The sequence below is a fragment of the Lissotriton vulgaris genome, chromosome 4_1 (assembly GCF_964263255.1).
Source record: "Lissotriton vulgaris chromosome 4_1, aLisVul1.2, whole genome shotgun sequence".
NCBI lineage: Eukaryota > Metazoa > Chordata > Amphibia > Caudata > Salamandridae > Lissotriton > Lissotriton vulgaris.
Window position 1 is genome coordinate 2,071,721,680 of NC_141691.1, and position 14,535 is coordinate 2,071,736,214.

Consider the following 14,535-nt stretch of genomic DNA (forward strand, 5'->3'; position numbering starts at 1 on the left):
GGGTTTTGGGGTATAGGGGTATTTTTAGGGTTCAGGGGTAGGTTTGGGTTTTGGGGTACAGTGATATTTTAAGGGTGCAGGACTAGGTTTGGGTTTTGGGGTACAGGGGTATTTTTAGGGTTCAGGGCTAGGTTTGGGTTTTTGAGTACAGGATATTTTTATAGGGTTAAGATGGGTTAATGTTTAAGGGTGTTGGGGTATTTTAAGGAGTAAGGGTGGGTTATGATTATGGGGTGCATGGGTATTTAAAGGGAGCAGGGTGGGATTAGCACACGATATGAGACATGGCATGAAGGACGGAACGTACTACACGCCCTCAGCGTTTGTCACGCCTCCAGCACACGCCCACAGCACAACACAGACACGCCCACAAGGGACTACTTTGCTGGCACGGTTCTTTTACCTTTTAAATGTATATGGTGGGCGTCTGCATAGCCTATGTCCTTCTGCTGCAACTGCCCTTTCCAACGCTGTATTGGGTGCTGTGATTGGTGCTGTGGTTCCTGAGATTACCCGCCTCAAACGTTTGGGCTCTCCCTTTATTATATTAGTATGGATATCCTCATTTATTTTTGGCGCACGCAAGATGACACTCTGGAGCTAGTATTTTTCCATGTTTATTTAAATAGACAGTGCACACGGTTGTTAAAGGTTTAACTATATTTATATATACGTCAAATTAAGTGAATATAATACATTCGTGAGCTGCTGCTGTTACAATATTGGATACACTATGTCACAAGCCATGATTATTAGAAGCAAACACATTTAGAATTTAGACGAGAGCACCAGTGCACTGTCAGTGACCTGGCCAAAGAGACCATGAAAGATACGACAGCTTTCATGATAATTTAGATATATTGGGTGCCTCGTTGCTCTTATTGCCAGTTCCATGCACCTCTCTGAAGCATCCTCTGTGGTGCAAGTTGCTGTCCACAGCTGAGCGAGCAAACAACCTCCTTTGAGGCAGCGGGCTCTTATTTCTGGCCACCAAGGATTTTTAAAGTATCATGCCAACACCGTCGTCCCATCTCCGCCTTTCGCCATAGTCTCCCATGTGGCTAGTGGCAGTCTTGAGAATAAATCGTCCACCTGGTGTGGGAATAAAGTTGCACTCCTCAGAAATTAAAGCCCTGCATTAGTCCTGCCACGATTTATTTTCCTCACACTTCTGAAGTCTGAAATAATGAACAACACCCACATGAGCTGGCATCTTTCGAATCACTTTTTTTCAACTAATTCCTTCACTATTGCAAAATACATTTTCGAGACGGGAGAGCGAGTCTCTGCATTGAAGAGTCTGGGCCTTAGATGTGTTTCATTTGCCTTATTTTCGTTTTTACTGCCTACTAGCATTGAACCTTTCACTCAATTTAGAAGACAAAGTTCTGTTTGTTGAAGACATTTTTGGTGCATTACAGCCAGATTCATCAAGCCGAATTCAGCTCGCAAAGGGCCAGATTTGGAGAATCTGGCCCTTTGCAAGCGCTATTTTTGCATTTGGGATTCATCATCCCAAATGCAAAAATCGCAATTCTAGAAATCGCTAAATTGCGATTAATTGCATTTAAGGAATCTCAATTTGAGATTCCTTAAATGCAATTCATGAACCATTTAAAAATTGCGAATTCGCAAACTGGGGCCGCTATTTACCGCGAAGTCTAACTACGTTGTAAATAGCAAAAACGTAGAAAAATGCGCTTTAGTGCATTTTTCTAAGTTGTATGTTACACACACATGTCCTTTGGACATGTGTGTGCGCAACACCAGTGTACATTACAATTTCAGGGGTGCTACAGGGTGTCATTTGGACACCCTGGCATCCTTGAAATTGCTTCCTTATTTGCGATTCGCTAATTGCTAATCGCAAATAAGGAATGGCTTTCCCATTCATTCCTATAGGCCTTAGGTCCATAGGAATGAATGGGAAAGCCATTCCTTATTTGCGATTAACAATTAGTGAATCGCAAATAACGAAGCAGTAGAAATCGCATCAAATATTGCGATTTCTACATGCATCCCGTTTTGCGAGTCTTTAATAGCGAATCCTTAAAATTCACTATTAAGGACTCGCAAAACATGACCATGATGAATCTGGGGGTTAGTGCGCTATATCACACAGTGTAACTGTGGCCACGGTGGAAAAAACATGATTTAACTTTGAATAGATATGCCCTGGCTGTATCTGTCAAGATGCACCTCGCAGGAATGTTTACATTCTGCTATTGTTTTCTTGCTGTGTTTCTTCATGCCAACCAAAGTCAGGGTGGAACGTTTCGTTTTATGGCCGCAAGGATCTGAATGTTAATCTGACCGAATTTCCCCACCTGTGTTTATGCTGCGGTCTTGTAGCTCTTTTAAGGTCACATTCAAAAGATTTATTTTTGTTTCTCAAAGTCACTCAGTGACCATTTGGTTAATTATTATTATTGCCACACGCTTCCAGTAAGCAGTTAAAAAAAAACAAAAACAACTGAAGCCACATGTCAGAGAAAGGATTAAAAGAGTTTTTGAAAGCTTTGTCACAATCTATCCTGCCATCAACCCATTTCTACTGGTCTTTCATCAGCTACTTAGGCACCCCAGCCTCCATAAAGAGCAAACAGAGCAACAAAAGGGCTGTGGAGGTCAATACAAGACCCTCATAGGGAGGAATTTCCCACGCATATCCAAAGATTAATGGCCCAGCAGGTATTAATGTGGGCAGGCACACACTGAAATCAGGAAGAGCGGCGTGGCGAGGCAACCACTTGGCTGGAGCACCGGTTTGGTCATATGTTTCCATATCTATTTATAAATACAGACAAAAAAAATATTTTTCTATCTATATTTATGTGTAAAAATCCGTTTAAACGGAAAACCGGTGGCCTTATTTGTTAAGCACTCAGCATTTGGCACAGTATTACGCTCTCTTTGACTGTCGTGATTCTTGTAGAGCCGGGAGCCTACGGACTCCCGGGTACACATTTACATTTACCTACACTGCTCTCAATGGGGAGAGTACCTGCGCTTCCCATCAGACGTACATTGCTCTCAATGGGGAGAGTACCTGCGGGGAGAGTACCTGCACTTCCCATCAGACCAGCATTGCTTCCTGCAGAGAGAGTGCCTGCACTTCCCATCAGACCTGCATTGCTTCCTGCAGAGAGAGTACCTGCACTTCCCATCAGACCTGCATTGCTTCCTGCAGAGAGAGTGCCTGCACTTCCCATCAGACCTGCATTGCTTCCTGCAGAGAGAGTGCCTGCACTTCCCATCAGACCTGCATTGCATCCAGCGGGGAGAGTACCTGCACTTCCCATCAGACCTGCATTGCTTCCTGCAGAGAGAGTGCCTGCACTTCCCATCAGACCTGCATTGCATCCAGCGGGGAGAGTACCTGCACTTCCCATCAGACCTGCATTGCTTCCTGCAGAGAGAGTGCCTGCACTTCCCATCAGACCTGCATTGCTTCCTGCGGGGAGAGTACCTGCACTTCCCATCAGACCTGCATTGCAACCAGCAGGGAGAGTACCTGCATTTCCCATCAGACCTGCATTGCTTCCTGCAGGGAGAGTACCTGCATTTCCCATCAGACCTACACTGGGCGTGATCATTGATGCAGAGCTTTCCTTGAAAGCCCAAGTGGGCGCTGTCATCTCGTCCTGTATGTATCAGCTGAGAAAGATCTGCAAAGTTAGCCATCTCTTACCACCTTCTGCTCTAACTCAGGTTGTCATCTCTTTGGTTCTCTCCCGCCTGGACTTTTCCAATTCCATCTACCATGGCCTCCCTCAGTCCCTGCTGTATCTTCTCCAGGTGGTTCAGAACCAGGCGGCCCGTCTCATCTATAAAATCCCTAAATGGCAATCGGCAAAACCCCTGCTGCATCGACTTCATTGGTTGCCGATGGGACTAAGGTCAGCCTTTAAGGTAGCCTGCCTCACTTACAAAGCCCAGCACTGCACCAGTCCTGCATTCTTGCAATCTTTAATCACTTCACATCGCCCGTCACGCAACCTCCGTTCTGCTCACCTTCACATGCTTGTTGTTCCCAAAGTCAAAACCAAGAAGTACGGCGGCCGCCGCTTCTCTCATCTGGCCCCTAGCCTTTGGAATTCCCTCCCTCTTTTCATCAAGTCAAGCACTTCCCTTTCTATCTTCAGAAAACTGCTTAAGACATTCCTCTTCCCCTCCCTAGGCTAACCTGGTCAGTGTCAACTCTTCATTTTCCATCCTGTTATAAAGAGTGCCAGGAAACCTTTGGTGACAGTGCGCGTTACAAGAGTCATTTAACATAACATAACATAACTGCTCTCAATGGGGAGAGTACCTGCGCTTCCCATCAGACCTGCATTGCTTCCTGCAGAGAGAGTGCCTGCACTTCCCATCAGACCTGCATTGCATCCAGCAGGGAGAGTACCTGCACTTCCCATCAGACCTGCATTGCATCCAGCAGGGATATTACCTGCACTTCCCATCAGACCAGCATTGCTTCCTGCAGAGAGAGTGCCTGCATTTCCCAGCAGACCTGCATTGCTTCCTGCAGGGAGAGTACCTGCATTTCCCATCAGACCTACACTGCTCTCAATGGGGAGAGTACCTGCGCTTCCCATCAGACGTACATTGATCTCAATGGGGAGAGTACCTGCACTTCAAGTCAAGTCAAGTCAGAGATTTATATAGCGCGCTACATACCCGGAGGGTCTCAAGGCGCTTGGAGAAGGGTGGGGAGTTACTTGTCGAATATCCAAGTTTTAAGTTGCTTTCTGAATGCTAGGTGGTTCTGAGTGAGACGAAGGTGAGTGGGGAGTGAGTTCCAGGTTTTAGCTGCGAGGTAGGAGAAGGATCTACCTCCCATGGTGGTTTTATTGATGCGAGGTACGGTAGCAAGCGCTTGGTTGGAGGATCGTAGTTGGCGGGAGGGGGTGTAGAAGGAGAGTCGTGTGTTGAGGCATTCGGGTCCAAGTTCGTAAAGTGCTTTGTGTGCGTGGGTTAGGAGGCGGAAAGTAATCCTCTTATTGACGGGGAGCCAGTGGAGTTTTTTCAGGTGATTAGAGATGTGGTCATTACGTGGGATGTCTAGTATGAGTCTGGCTGATGCGTTCTGGATGCGTTGGAGTTTTTTCTGGAGTTTTGCAGTGATACCGGCGTATAGGGTGTTCCGTAGTCCAGGCGGCTGGTGACCAGTGCATGGGTGACCGTTTTTCTGGTTTCGGTGGGGATCCAGCAAAATGTTTTTTTGAGCATGCGAAGGATGTTGAAGCAAGATGATGAAACGGCGTTGACTTGTCTGTTCATCGAGAGTGAGGAGTCCAGGATGACGCCCAGGTTCCTAGCGTGGTCCGTCGGGATGGGTGCTTTTCCAAGGGCCTCTGGCCACCAAGAGTCATCCCAGGCGGAGGGGGAGGTACCTAAGATAAGGACTTCTGTTTTGTCTGAGTTAAGTTTCAGACGGCTGTGCTTCATCCACTCGGCTACATCTTTCATTCCTTCATGTAGGTTGGTTTTGGCGGTGTTAGGGTCTTTGGTGAGTGATAGGATTAGTTGAGTGTCATCAGCGTAGGAGATGATGTTGAGGTTGTGTTGGCGTGCGATGGCCGCGAGGGGGCTCATGTATACGTTGAAGAGGGTGGGACTGAGTGAGGACCCTTGTGGTACGCCGCAGATGACTTCAGTGGCCTCTGAGTGGAATGGTGGGAGGCGGACTCTCTGGGTTCTTCCGGTGAGGAACGAGGTGATCCATTCCAGTGCTATTCCTTGGATTCCGATGTTTCTGAGGCGCAGTAGAAGGGTGCTATGGCAGACTGTGTCGAAGGCTGTGGAGAGGTCGAGGAGGATGAGGGCGACTGTGTCTCCATTGTCCAGTAGAGTTCGAATGTCGTCTGTTGCTGCGATGAGTGCGGTCTCAGTGCTGTGTTTGGCTCGGAAGCCGGACTGTGAGGAGTCGAGGGATTTGTTGGTTTCGAGGAAGGCGGCGAGCTGGTTGTTGACAGCTTTCTCATTGACTTTGGCCGGGAATGGCAGGAGCGAGATGGGGCGGTAGTTTTTGAGTTCGGTGGGGTCAGCTGTGGGTTTTTTCAGAAGGGCGCTGAGTTCGGCGTGTTTCCAGCTTTCTGGGAAGGTGCCGGATTTGAGGGAGCAGTTGATGATGTCTCGGAGGTGTGGTGCTATGATGGAGTCTGCTTTGTTGAAGATGCGGTGAGGGCAAGGGTCTGAGGGGGATCCTGAATGGATGGAGTTCATCAGGCGAATGGTGTCCTCAGTGGAGATTGGGTTCCAGTCATTAAGGATGTTCAAGGGGGGTGAAGGTCCTGCAGAAGGTTGGGTGGGTTGGTCTCCGGGTCGGTTCACATCAGACCTGCATTGCTTCCTGCAGGGAGAGTACCTGCACTTCCCATCAGACCAGCATTGCTTCCTGCAGGGAGAGTGCCTGCACTTCCCATCAGACCTGCCTTGCATCCAGCAGGAAGCATACCAGCACTTCCCATCAGACCTGCATTGCATCAAGCAGGGAGAGTACCTGCACTTCCCATCAGAACTGCATTGCTTCCTGCGGGGAGAGTACCTGCACTTCCCATCAGACCAGCATTGCTTCCTGCAGGGAGAGTGCCTGCACTTCCCATCAGACCTGCCTTGCATCCAGCAGGAAGCGTACCGGCACTTCCCATCAGACCTGCATTGCATCAAGCAGGGAGAGTACCTGCACTTCCCATCAGACCTGCATTGCATCAAGCAGGGAGAGTACCTGCACTTCCCATCAGACCTGCATTGCTTCCTGCAGGGAGAGTACCTGCATTTCCCACCAGACCTACTCTGCTCTCAATGGGGAGAGTACCTGCACTTCCCATCAGACCTACACTGCTCTCAATGGGGAGAGTACCTGCGCTTCCCATCAGGCGTACATTGCTCTCAATGGGGAGAGTACCTGCGCTTCCCATCAGACCTACACTGCTCTTAGCGGGAGAGTACCTGCACTTTCCATCAGACCTACGCTGCTCTCAGCGGGAGAGTACCTGCACTTTCCATCAGACCTACACTGCTCCCAGCGGGAGAGTACCTGCACTTCCCATCAGACCTACACTGCTCTCAGCCGGAGAGTACCTGCACTTCCCATCAGACATACAATGCTCTCAATGGGGTGAGTACCTGCACTTCCCATCAGACCTACACTGCTCTCAGCCGGAGAGTACCTGCACTTCCCATCAGACGTACATTGCTCTCAATGGGGAGAGTACCTGCGCTTCCCATCAGACGCGTATTACATCTGCGGGGAGAGTACATGCGATTCCCATCAAACCTACACTGCTCTCAGCGGGAAAGTACCTGCACTTTCCATCAGACCTACACTGCTCTCAGCCGGAGAGTACCTGCACTTCCCATCAGGAGTACACTGCTCTCAGCGGGAGAGTACCTGCACTTCCCATTAGACCTACACTGATCAGTGGGAGAGTACCTCCACTTCCCATAAGACCTACACTGCTCTCAGCAGGAGAGTACCTGCACTTCCCATCAGACCTACACTGCTCTCAACGGGAGAGTACCTTCACTTCCCATTAGACCTGCATATCTTCCAGCGGGGAGAGTACCTGCGCTTCCCATCAGACCTACCTGCTGTCAACAGGGAGAGTACCTGCACTTCTCATCAGACCTACACTGCTCTCAGCGGGACAGTACCTGCACTTCCCATCAGACCTGCATTGCTTCCTGCAGGGAGAGGACCTGCACTTCCCATCAGACCTGCATTGCTTCCATCAAACACATACACTCTCAGACAGCATCAGATACAAACACCTACAAACTAAGAGACATCACATCACTCCCAGAGATCAACAGAATCAACCCCCTACAGATCAACAGACATCACATCACTCCCAGAGAACAACAGCAAAACCCCCAACAGATCAACAGGCATCACATCACTCACACAGAGCAACAGAAACAACCCCCTACAGATCAACAGACATCACATCACTCACACAGAGCAACAGAAACAACCCCCTACAGATCAACAGGCATCTCGTCACTCACACAGAGCAACAGAAACAACCCCCTACAGATCAACAAACATCACATCATTCACACAGAGCAACAGAAACAACCCCCTACAGATCAACAGGCATCTAATCACTCACGCAGAGCAACAGAAACAACCCCCTACAGATCAACAGGCATCTCATCACTCACACAGAGCGACAGGAACAACCCCCTACAGATCAACAGGCACATCATCACTCACACAGAGCAACAGAAACAACCCCCTACAGATCAACAGGCATCTCATCACTCACACAGAGCAACAGAAACAACCCCCTACAGATCAACAGGCATCTCATCACTCACACAGAGCAACAGAAACAACCCCCTACAGATCAACAGGCACATCATCACTCACACAGAGCAACAGAAACAACCCCCTACAGATCAACAGGCATCTCATCACTCACACAGAGCAACAGAAACAACCCCCTACAGATCAACAGGCACATCATCACTCACAGAGAGCAACAGAAACAACCCCCTACAGATAAAGAAACATCTCATCACTCACACAGAGCAACAGAAACAACCCCCTACAGATCAACAGGCATCTCATCACTCACACAGAGCAACAGAAACAACCCCCTACAGATCAACAGGCATCTCATCACTCACACAGAGCAACAGAAACAACCCCCTACAGATCAACAAACATCTCATCACTCACACAGAGCAACAGAAACAACCCCCTACAGATCAACAGGCATATTATCACTCACACAGAGCAACAGAAACAACCCCCTACAGATCAACAGGCATCTCATCACTCACACAGAGCAACAGAAACAACCCCCCTACAGATCAACAAACATCTCATCACTCACACAGAGCAACAGAAACAACCCCCTACAGATCAACAGGCATCTCATCACTCACACAGGGCAACAGAAACAACCCCCTACAGATCAACAGGCATCTCATCACTCCCAGAGAACAACAGAAACAACCCCCTACAGATCAACAAACATCACATCACTCACACAGAGCAACAGAAACAACCCCCTACAGATCAACAGGCATCTCATCACTCCCAGAGAACAACAGAAACAACCCCCTACAGATCAACAAACATCACATCACTCACACAGAGCAACAGAAACAACCCCCTACAGATCAACAAACATCACATCACTCACACAGAGCAACAGAAACAACCCCCTACAGATCAACAGGCATCTCATCACTCACACAGAGCAACAGAAACAACCCCCTACAGATCAACAAACATCAACATCACATCACTCACACAGAGCAACAGAAACAACCCCCTACAGATCAACAGGCATCTCATCACTCCCAGAGAACAACAGAAACAACCCCCTACAGATCAACAAACATCACATCACTCACACAGAGCAACAGAAACAACCCCCTACAGATCAACAGGCATCTCATCACTCCCAGAGAACAACAGAAACAACCCCCTACAGATCAACAAACATCACATCACTCACACAGAGCAACAGAAACAACCCCCTACAGATCAACAAACATCACATCACTCACACAGAGCAACAGAAACAACCCCCTACAGATCAACGGGCATCTCGTCACTCACACAGAGCAACAGAAACAACCCCCTACAGATCAACAAACATCTCATCACTCACACAGAGCAACAGAAACAACCCCCTACAGATCAACAAACATCAACATCACATCACTCACACAGAGCAACATAAACAACCCCCTACAGATCAACAGGCATCACATCACTCACACAGACCAACAGAAACTACCCCCTACAGATCAACAAACATCAACATCACATCACTCACACAGAGCAACAGAAACAACCCCCTACAGATCAACAGGCATCTCATCACTCACACAGAGCAACAGAAACAACCCCCTACAGATCAACAGGCATCTCATCACTCACACAGAGCAACAGAAACAACCCCCTACAGATCAACAAACATCACATCATTCACACAGAGCAACAGAAACAACCCCCTACAGATCAACAAACATCTCATCACTCACACAGAGCAACAGAAACAACCCCCTACAGATCAACAGGCACATCATCACTCACACAGAGCAACAGAAACAACCCCCTACAGATCAACAGGCATCTCATCACTCCCAGACAACCAGACACCAGCAGACCAACACTGACTTCTTTCCCAGAGACCCGCAGCTCACTGGTTTGGTTTGCCCCCCGCCTGCAGTCCCGCAGAGATTCTTAAACTGAGTATCACCAAGAACAAGGTGGGCAGCTTTAGAATTGGGTGGCAATGGAAATCCCTCAGCCTAGTGAAGACACTGGCACTGGCTGGCGTATGGAGCCGAAATGATGCTATCAGACACTGAGAGACCCACAGCATGGTCAGGCACCGACAGACACAGATGGCTACACAGTTTGCAGACACCCAGAGACCAGCTGGCTCTGTCTGGCACATGGAGACAACATGATGCTACCAGACACTCAGATAGCCACTGCCTGGTCAGACACCTGCAGACTTCGGTAACTACACCGTTTACGTAACCCTAAGACCAGCTGACATTATCAGGTGCACAGGGAGGAGGTGACGCTGTCAGAAACACAGTGATCAAAAGCACAGCCCGACACCGACAGACTGAGGTAACAGGACAGTTCACAGACATCTGAAATCCAGCTGCTGTTATTTGGGACACGGAGACACGGACAGACAGTGGGAACTAGAGAGGACCGTTTACAGACACTCAGAGACCAATAGAACAGTCAGGCACAGAGTACAGTCAGGCACAGACAGACGGAGGCAGCTAGACAGTTTACAGACACTCTGAGACTCACAGCAAGGTCAGACACAGACAGACAGAGATAACTAGACAGTTTACAGACACTTGGAGCACAACAGCAGGGTCAGACATAGACAGATTGAGGTAACTAGACAGTTTACACACACCCCAAGACCCACAGCACTGTCAGATACTGACAGACAGAGGTAGCTAGACAGTTTACAGACACTCAGAGACCCACACCATGTTCAGACACGGACAGACAGGACCATTTAAAGACACCAGGAGAACCTGCAGCAGTGTCAGACACAGACAGACAGAAGCAACTAGACAGTTTGCAGACACTCAGAGACCAATAGCATGTTCATACACTGACAAACAACTGTAACGAGACAGTTTGCAGACACTCCGAGACCCAGAGCAGAGTCAGACACCGACAGAGGATATGAGACAGTTTGAGGACACTCAGAGATCCACAGCAGAGTCAGACACCGACAGACAGAAGTAACTAGACAGTTTACAGACACTTAGAAACCAACAGCATGTTCATACACTGACAAACAACTTTAACAAGACAGTTTGCAGATACTCCAAGACCCACAGCAGAGTCAGACACCGACAGACAGAGGTAGCCAGACAGTTTACTGATCCCCAGAGACCCACAGCACGGCCGGCCACAGACAGACACAGGCAGCTAGATAGTTTACAGACACTCAGAGACCAACAGCACAATCAGACACAGACTACAGTCAGACACAGACAGACTTAATTAACTAGACAGTTTACAGACACTTAGAAACCAACAGCATGTTCATACACTGACAAACAACTTTAACGAGACAGTTTGCAGATACTCCAAGACCCACAGCAGAGTCAGACACCGACAGACAGAGGTAGTCAGACAGTTTACAGATCCTCTGAGACCCACAGCACGGTCGGCCACAGACAGACATATGCAGCTAGATAGTTTACAGACACTCAGAGACCAACAGCACAATCCAACAGAGGCAGACCGAGTTAACTAGACAGTTTACTGGCACTCCGAGACCCAAAGTGCGGTCAGACACTGACAGAGGTAACTAGATAGATACAGACACTCAGAGATTAGCAGCATGATCAGACACTGACAGATGTAAGTAGACAGTTTACAGACACTCAGAGATCCTCAGCAGAGTCAGACACAGACAGGCAGAAGCAACTAGACAGTTACAGACACTCAGAGACTAACAGCATGGACAGACACAGACAGAGGTAAGTAGACAGTTTGCAGATACTCCGAGACCCACAACATGGTCAGACACTGACAGAGGTACTGAGTAAGTTTACAGACACTCCAAGACCCACAGTACAATCAGACACAGAGTATAGTCAGACACAGACAGACAGAGGTAACTAGAAAGTTTACAGACACTCAGAGATTAACAGCATGGTCATACACTGACAGAGATAATGAGACAGTGTGCAGACACTTCGAGACCTACAGCATGGTCATACAGTTAGACACTGACAGACAGAGGTAACTAGACAGTTTACACTTTACAGACACTCAGAGACCAACAGCACGGTCAAGCACAGACACGCAGAGGTAAGTAGACAGTTTGCAAACACACCGTGATACAGAGCACAGTTAGACACTAACAGACAGAGGTAAGTAGACAGTTTACTCGCACTCAGAGACCCACAGTGTGGTCAGACACTGACAGACAGCGGTAACTAGACAGCTTACAGACACTCAGGGACCCACAGCACTGTCAGACACCAAGAGACAAAGGTAAGTAGACAGGGTCCATTCAGCCTTTCATCCTTCTGAGGTCGATAAAATGAGTACCATCGAGTTGGGTAACAATAAACATCTGTTATTCAGCGCCAAGATGCCCACGGGTGAACGTGCGCTTTAAAAATACGCGCGTTATATTAAGTTATGTTCTGGTATTTGTGTTATGTTATGTTTACCGGGTGCTTTAGCTCGAGGCACAGATGGTAAATACGACAGGGAGCGCACGAGGTAGTGAGACACACAGAGCAGTCCAGGGGGTGGAGAGGCAGAGACGGACATGTACATGTACCTCCCCGGCTATTCCTTCTGTATCTCAGAATGCTGCTCCCATGTACACGACCCTAGTGCTCGCAGCGCTGCTCCTGCTCGCCTCTCGGCGCTATCCTCCGAGTGTTACCCGCCGTACCTCCCACTTCTGCCTCGTGTGCATCACAGGCTCCCTGTACGCACCTCACAGGACTATTGCATACACCTCCCACCCGCTGTACCTCACAGCGCTACTGCTGCGCTTCGCGGCTCGATCTTCTGCGTCATTGGTCCATACACAACTCTGCCTCTGTCACACACCTCCCTGGAGTGTGCCTTGTTACTTTCTCTACCTCACGGCGCTACTTGCTTGCCACGCTCTGTGTGCACCACAAGCTGCTCCACGTACGCACCTCACAGGGCAGCTGGCCTGGACCTGGCCCTGCTGCTCCCGCTGTACCTCACAGCGCTTCTGCAGCGCCTCTGAGCGCTGTCTTCGGGGCACTCCGCCCGTCCATGTGCAACTCTAACATAACCCTACGCCTCACTGGAGGCCACGGTTCTACCCACGCACCTCTCAGCGCTGCACCGTGTCTGGCACAGGCTCCCTGTGCCACCTCACAGGTGTATTGCATATATATCATACCCGTGTTCCTGCCGTGCCTCCCACTGGGCTAGAGCTGGGCTTCTGGGCGCTATCCTCTGGGCGCTTCTCCGATGTATATCTTTGACACTCGCTGAAGGGTTTGGTGCATTTCCTGTACCTCACAGTTGTGCGCCATCTATGCCACAGGATGCTCTATGTACGTACCTCACAGGGCTGTTACCTGTACCTAGCACTGCTGCTCCCTCTGCACCTCACTGTGAGCTACAGCAGCGCCTCCCAGCGCTATACCCTGTGCGCCTCCTCCGTGAACCAGTTAGACTCCCACTGGAGGGGCGCTGTTCTCTCTGTACCTCACAGCACCGCTCACTGTACCCGACAGAGATGCTCCCGTACCTCAGGGGACCGCTGCCAGTAGGCACAGAGCGGCTTGCGCTGCCTCTTAGCGCTATCCTTTCAGTACTTCCTCCTTATGCAATGCTCACACATCGGTGGACGCTTCGTTTCTTTCTCTTCCTCACAGTGCTCCCCCGCCTGCCTCTTAGCGCTATCCTCTCAGCTCCTTCCCCATATGCAAATCTCAAACAGGTGTGGAATTATTTCTCTTTCTCACACTGCTCCTCCGCCTGCCTCGCAGCGCTATCCTCTCAGTACTTCCCTCAGATGCAGCTCTATCCCTCACCGGAGGCAGCAGTGTTTTCTCTGTAGCTCACAGTGAGGTTTCCTGTGCCTCGCAGCGCTGCACTCTGTACCTGTCAGTGCTGCTCCCGCCTCCTTTCAGCGCACCTCATAAGCAGATCTCACGCTTCAAGGGGAGTGTAAAGATATCTAAAGCCTGAGTTGAGGCATCGGTGTTTTCTGGTTCCCCCAAGCGCTGCTCCTGCGGCCTCTCGGCGCTATCCCCGCAGTCCGCCTCAGCTCCCGCCCTTCTCTGGAGCCGGAGCGCTTTCTGCTTCATCATGATGAGTGTGGAGCGGCGGGGCGGCTCGGCTGCTGATTGGCCAGCGGGCAGGGGAGGCGAGGGTGTGGGGACCGGTCAGAGATACGATTGGCTGGCGGGGAGAGGGCGGCTGCATTCAATGGCACGTTATGAATGAGACGCTGCTAGGGCTGAGTGCGCTGGAGTCACCTGAGAATGAGCATCGCAGAGCGGGAGGACGGGGGG

At 49.6% G+C, this 14,535-nt stretch overlaps 1 protein-coding gene across 1 annotated transcript in view; it reads right to left on the bottom strand.

Annotated features, from left to right (window-relative positions):
• The window catches only part of LOC147725037 (riboflavin transporter 2-like), a 164,620-nt gene extending 150,314 nt beyond the window's left edge, over window positions 1–14,306 (bottom strand). The window contains exon 1 of the mRNA XM_086966499.1: window positions 14,123–14,306. The gene's annotated coding sequence lies outside the window, so the exon portion shown is untranslated. The remainder of the gene's footprint in view (window positions 1–14,122) is intronic.
• Between the last annotated feature and the right edge of the window lie 229 nt (window positions 14,307–14,535).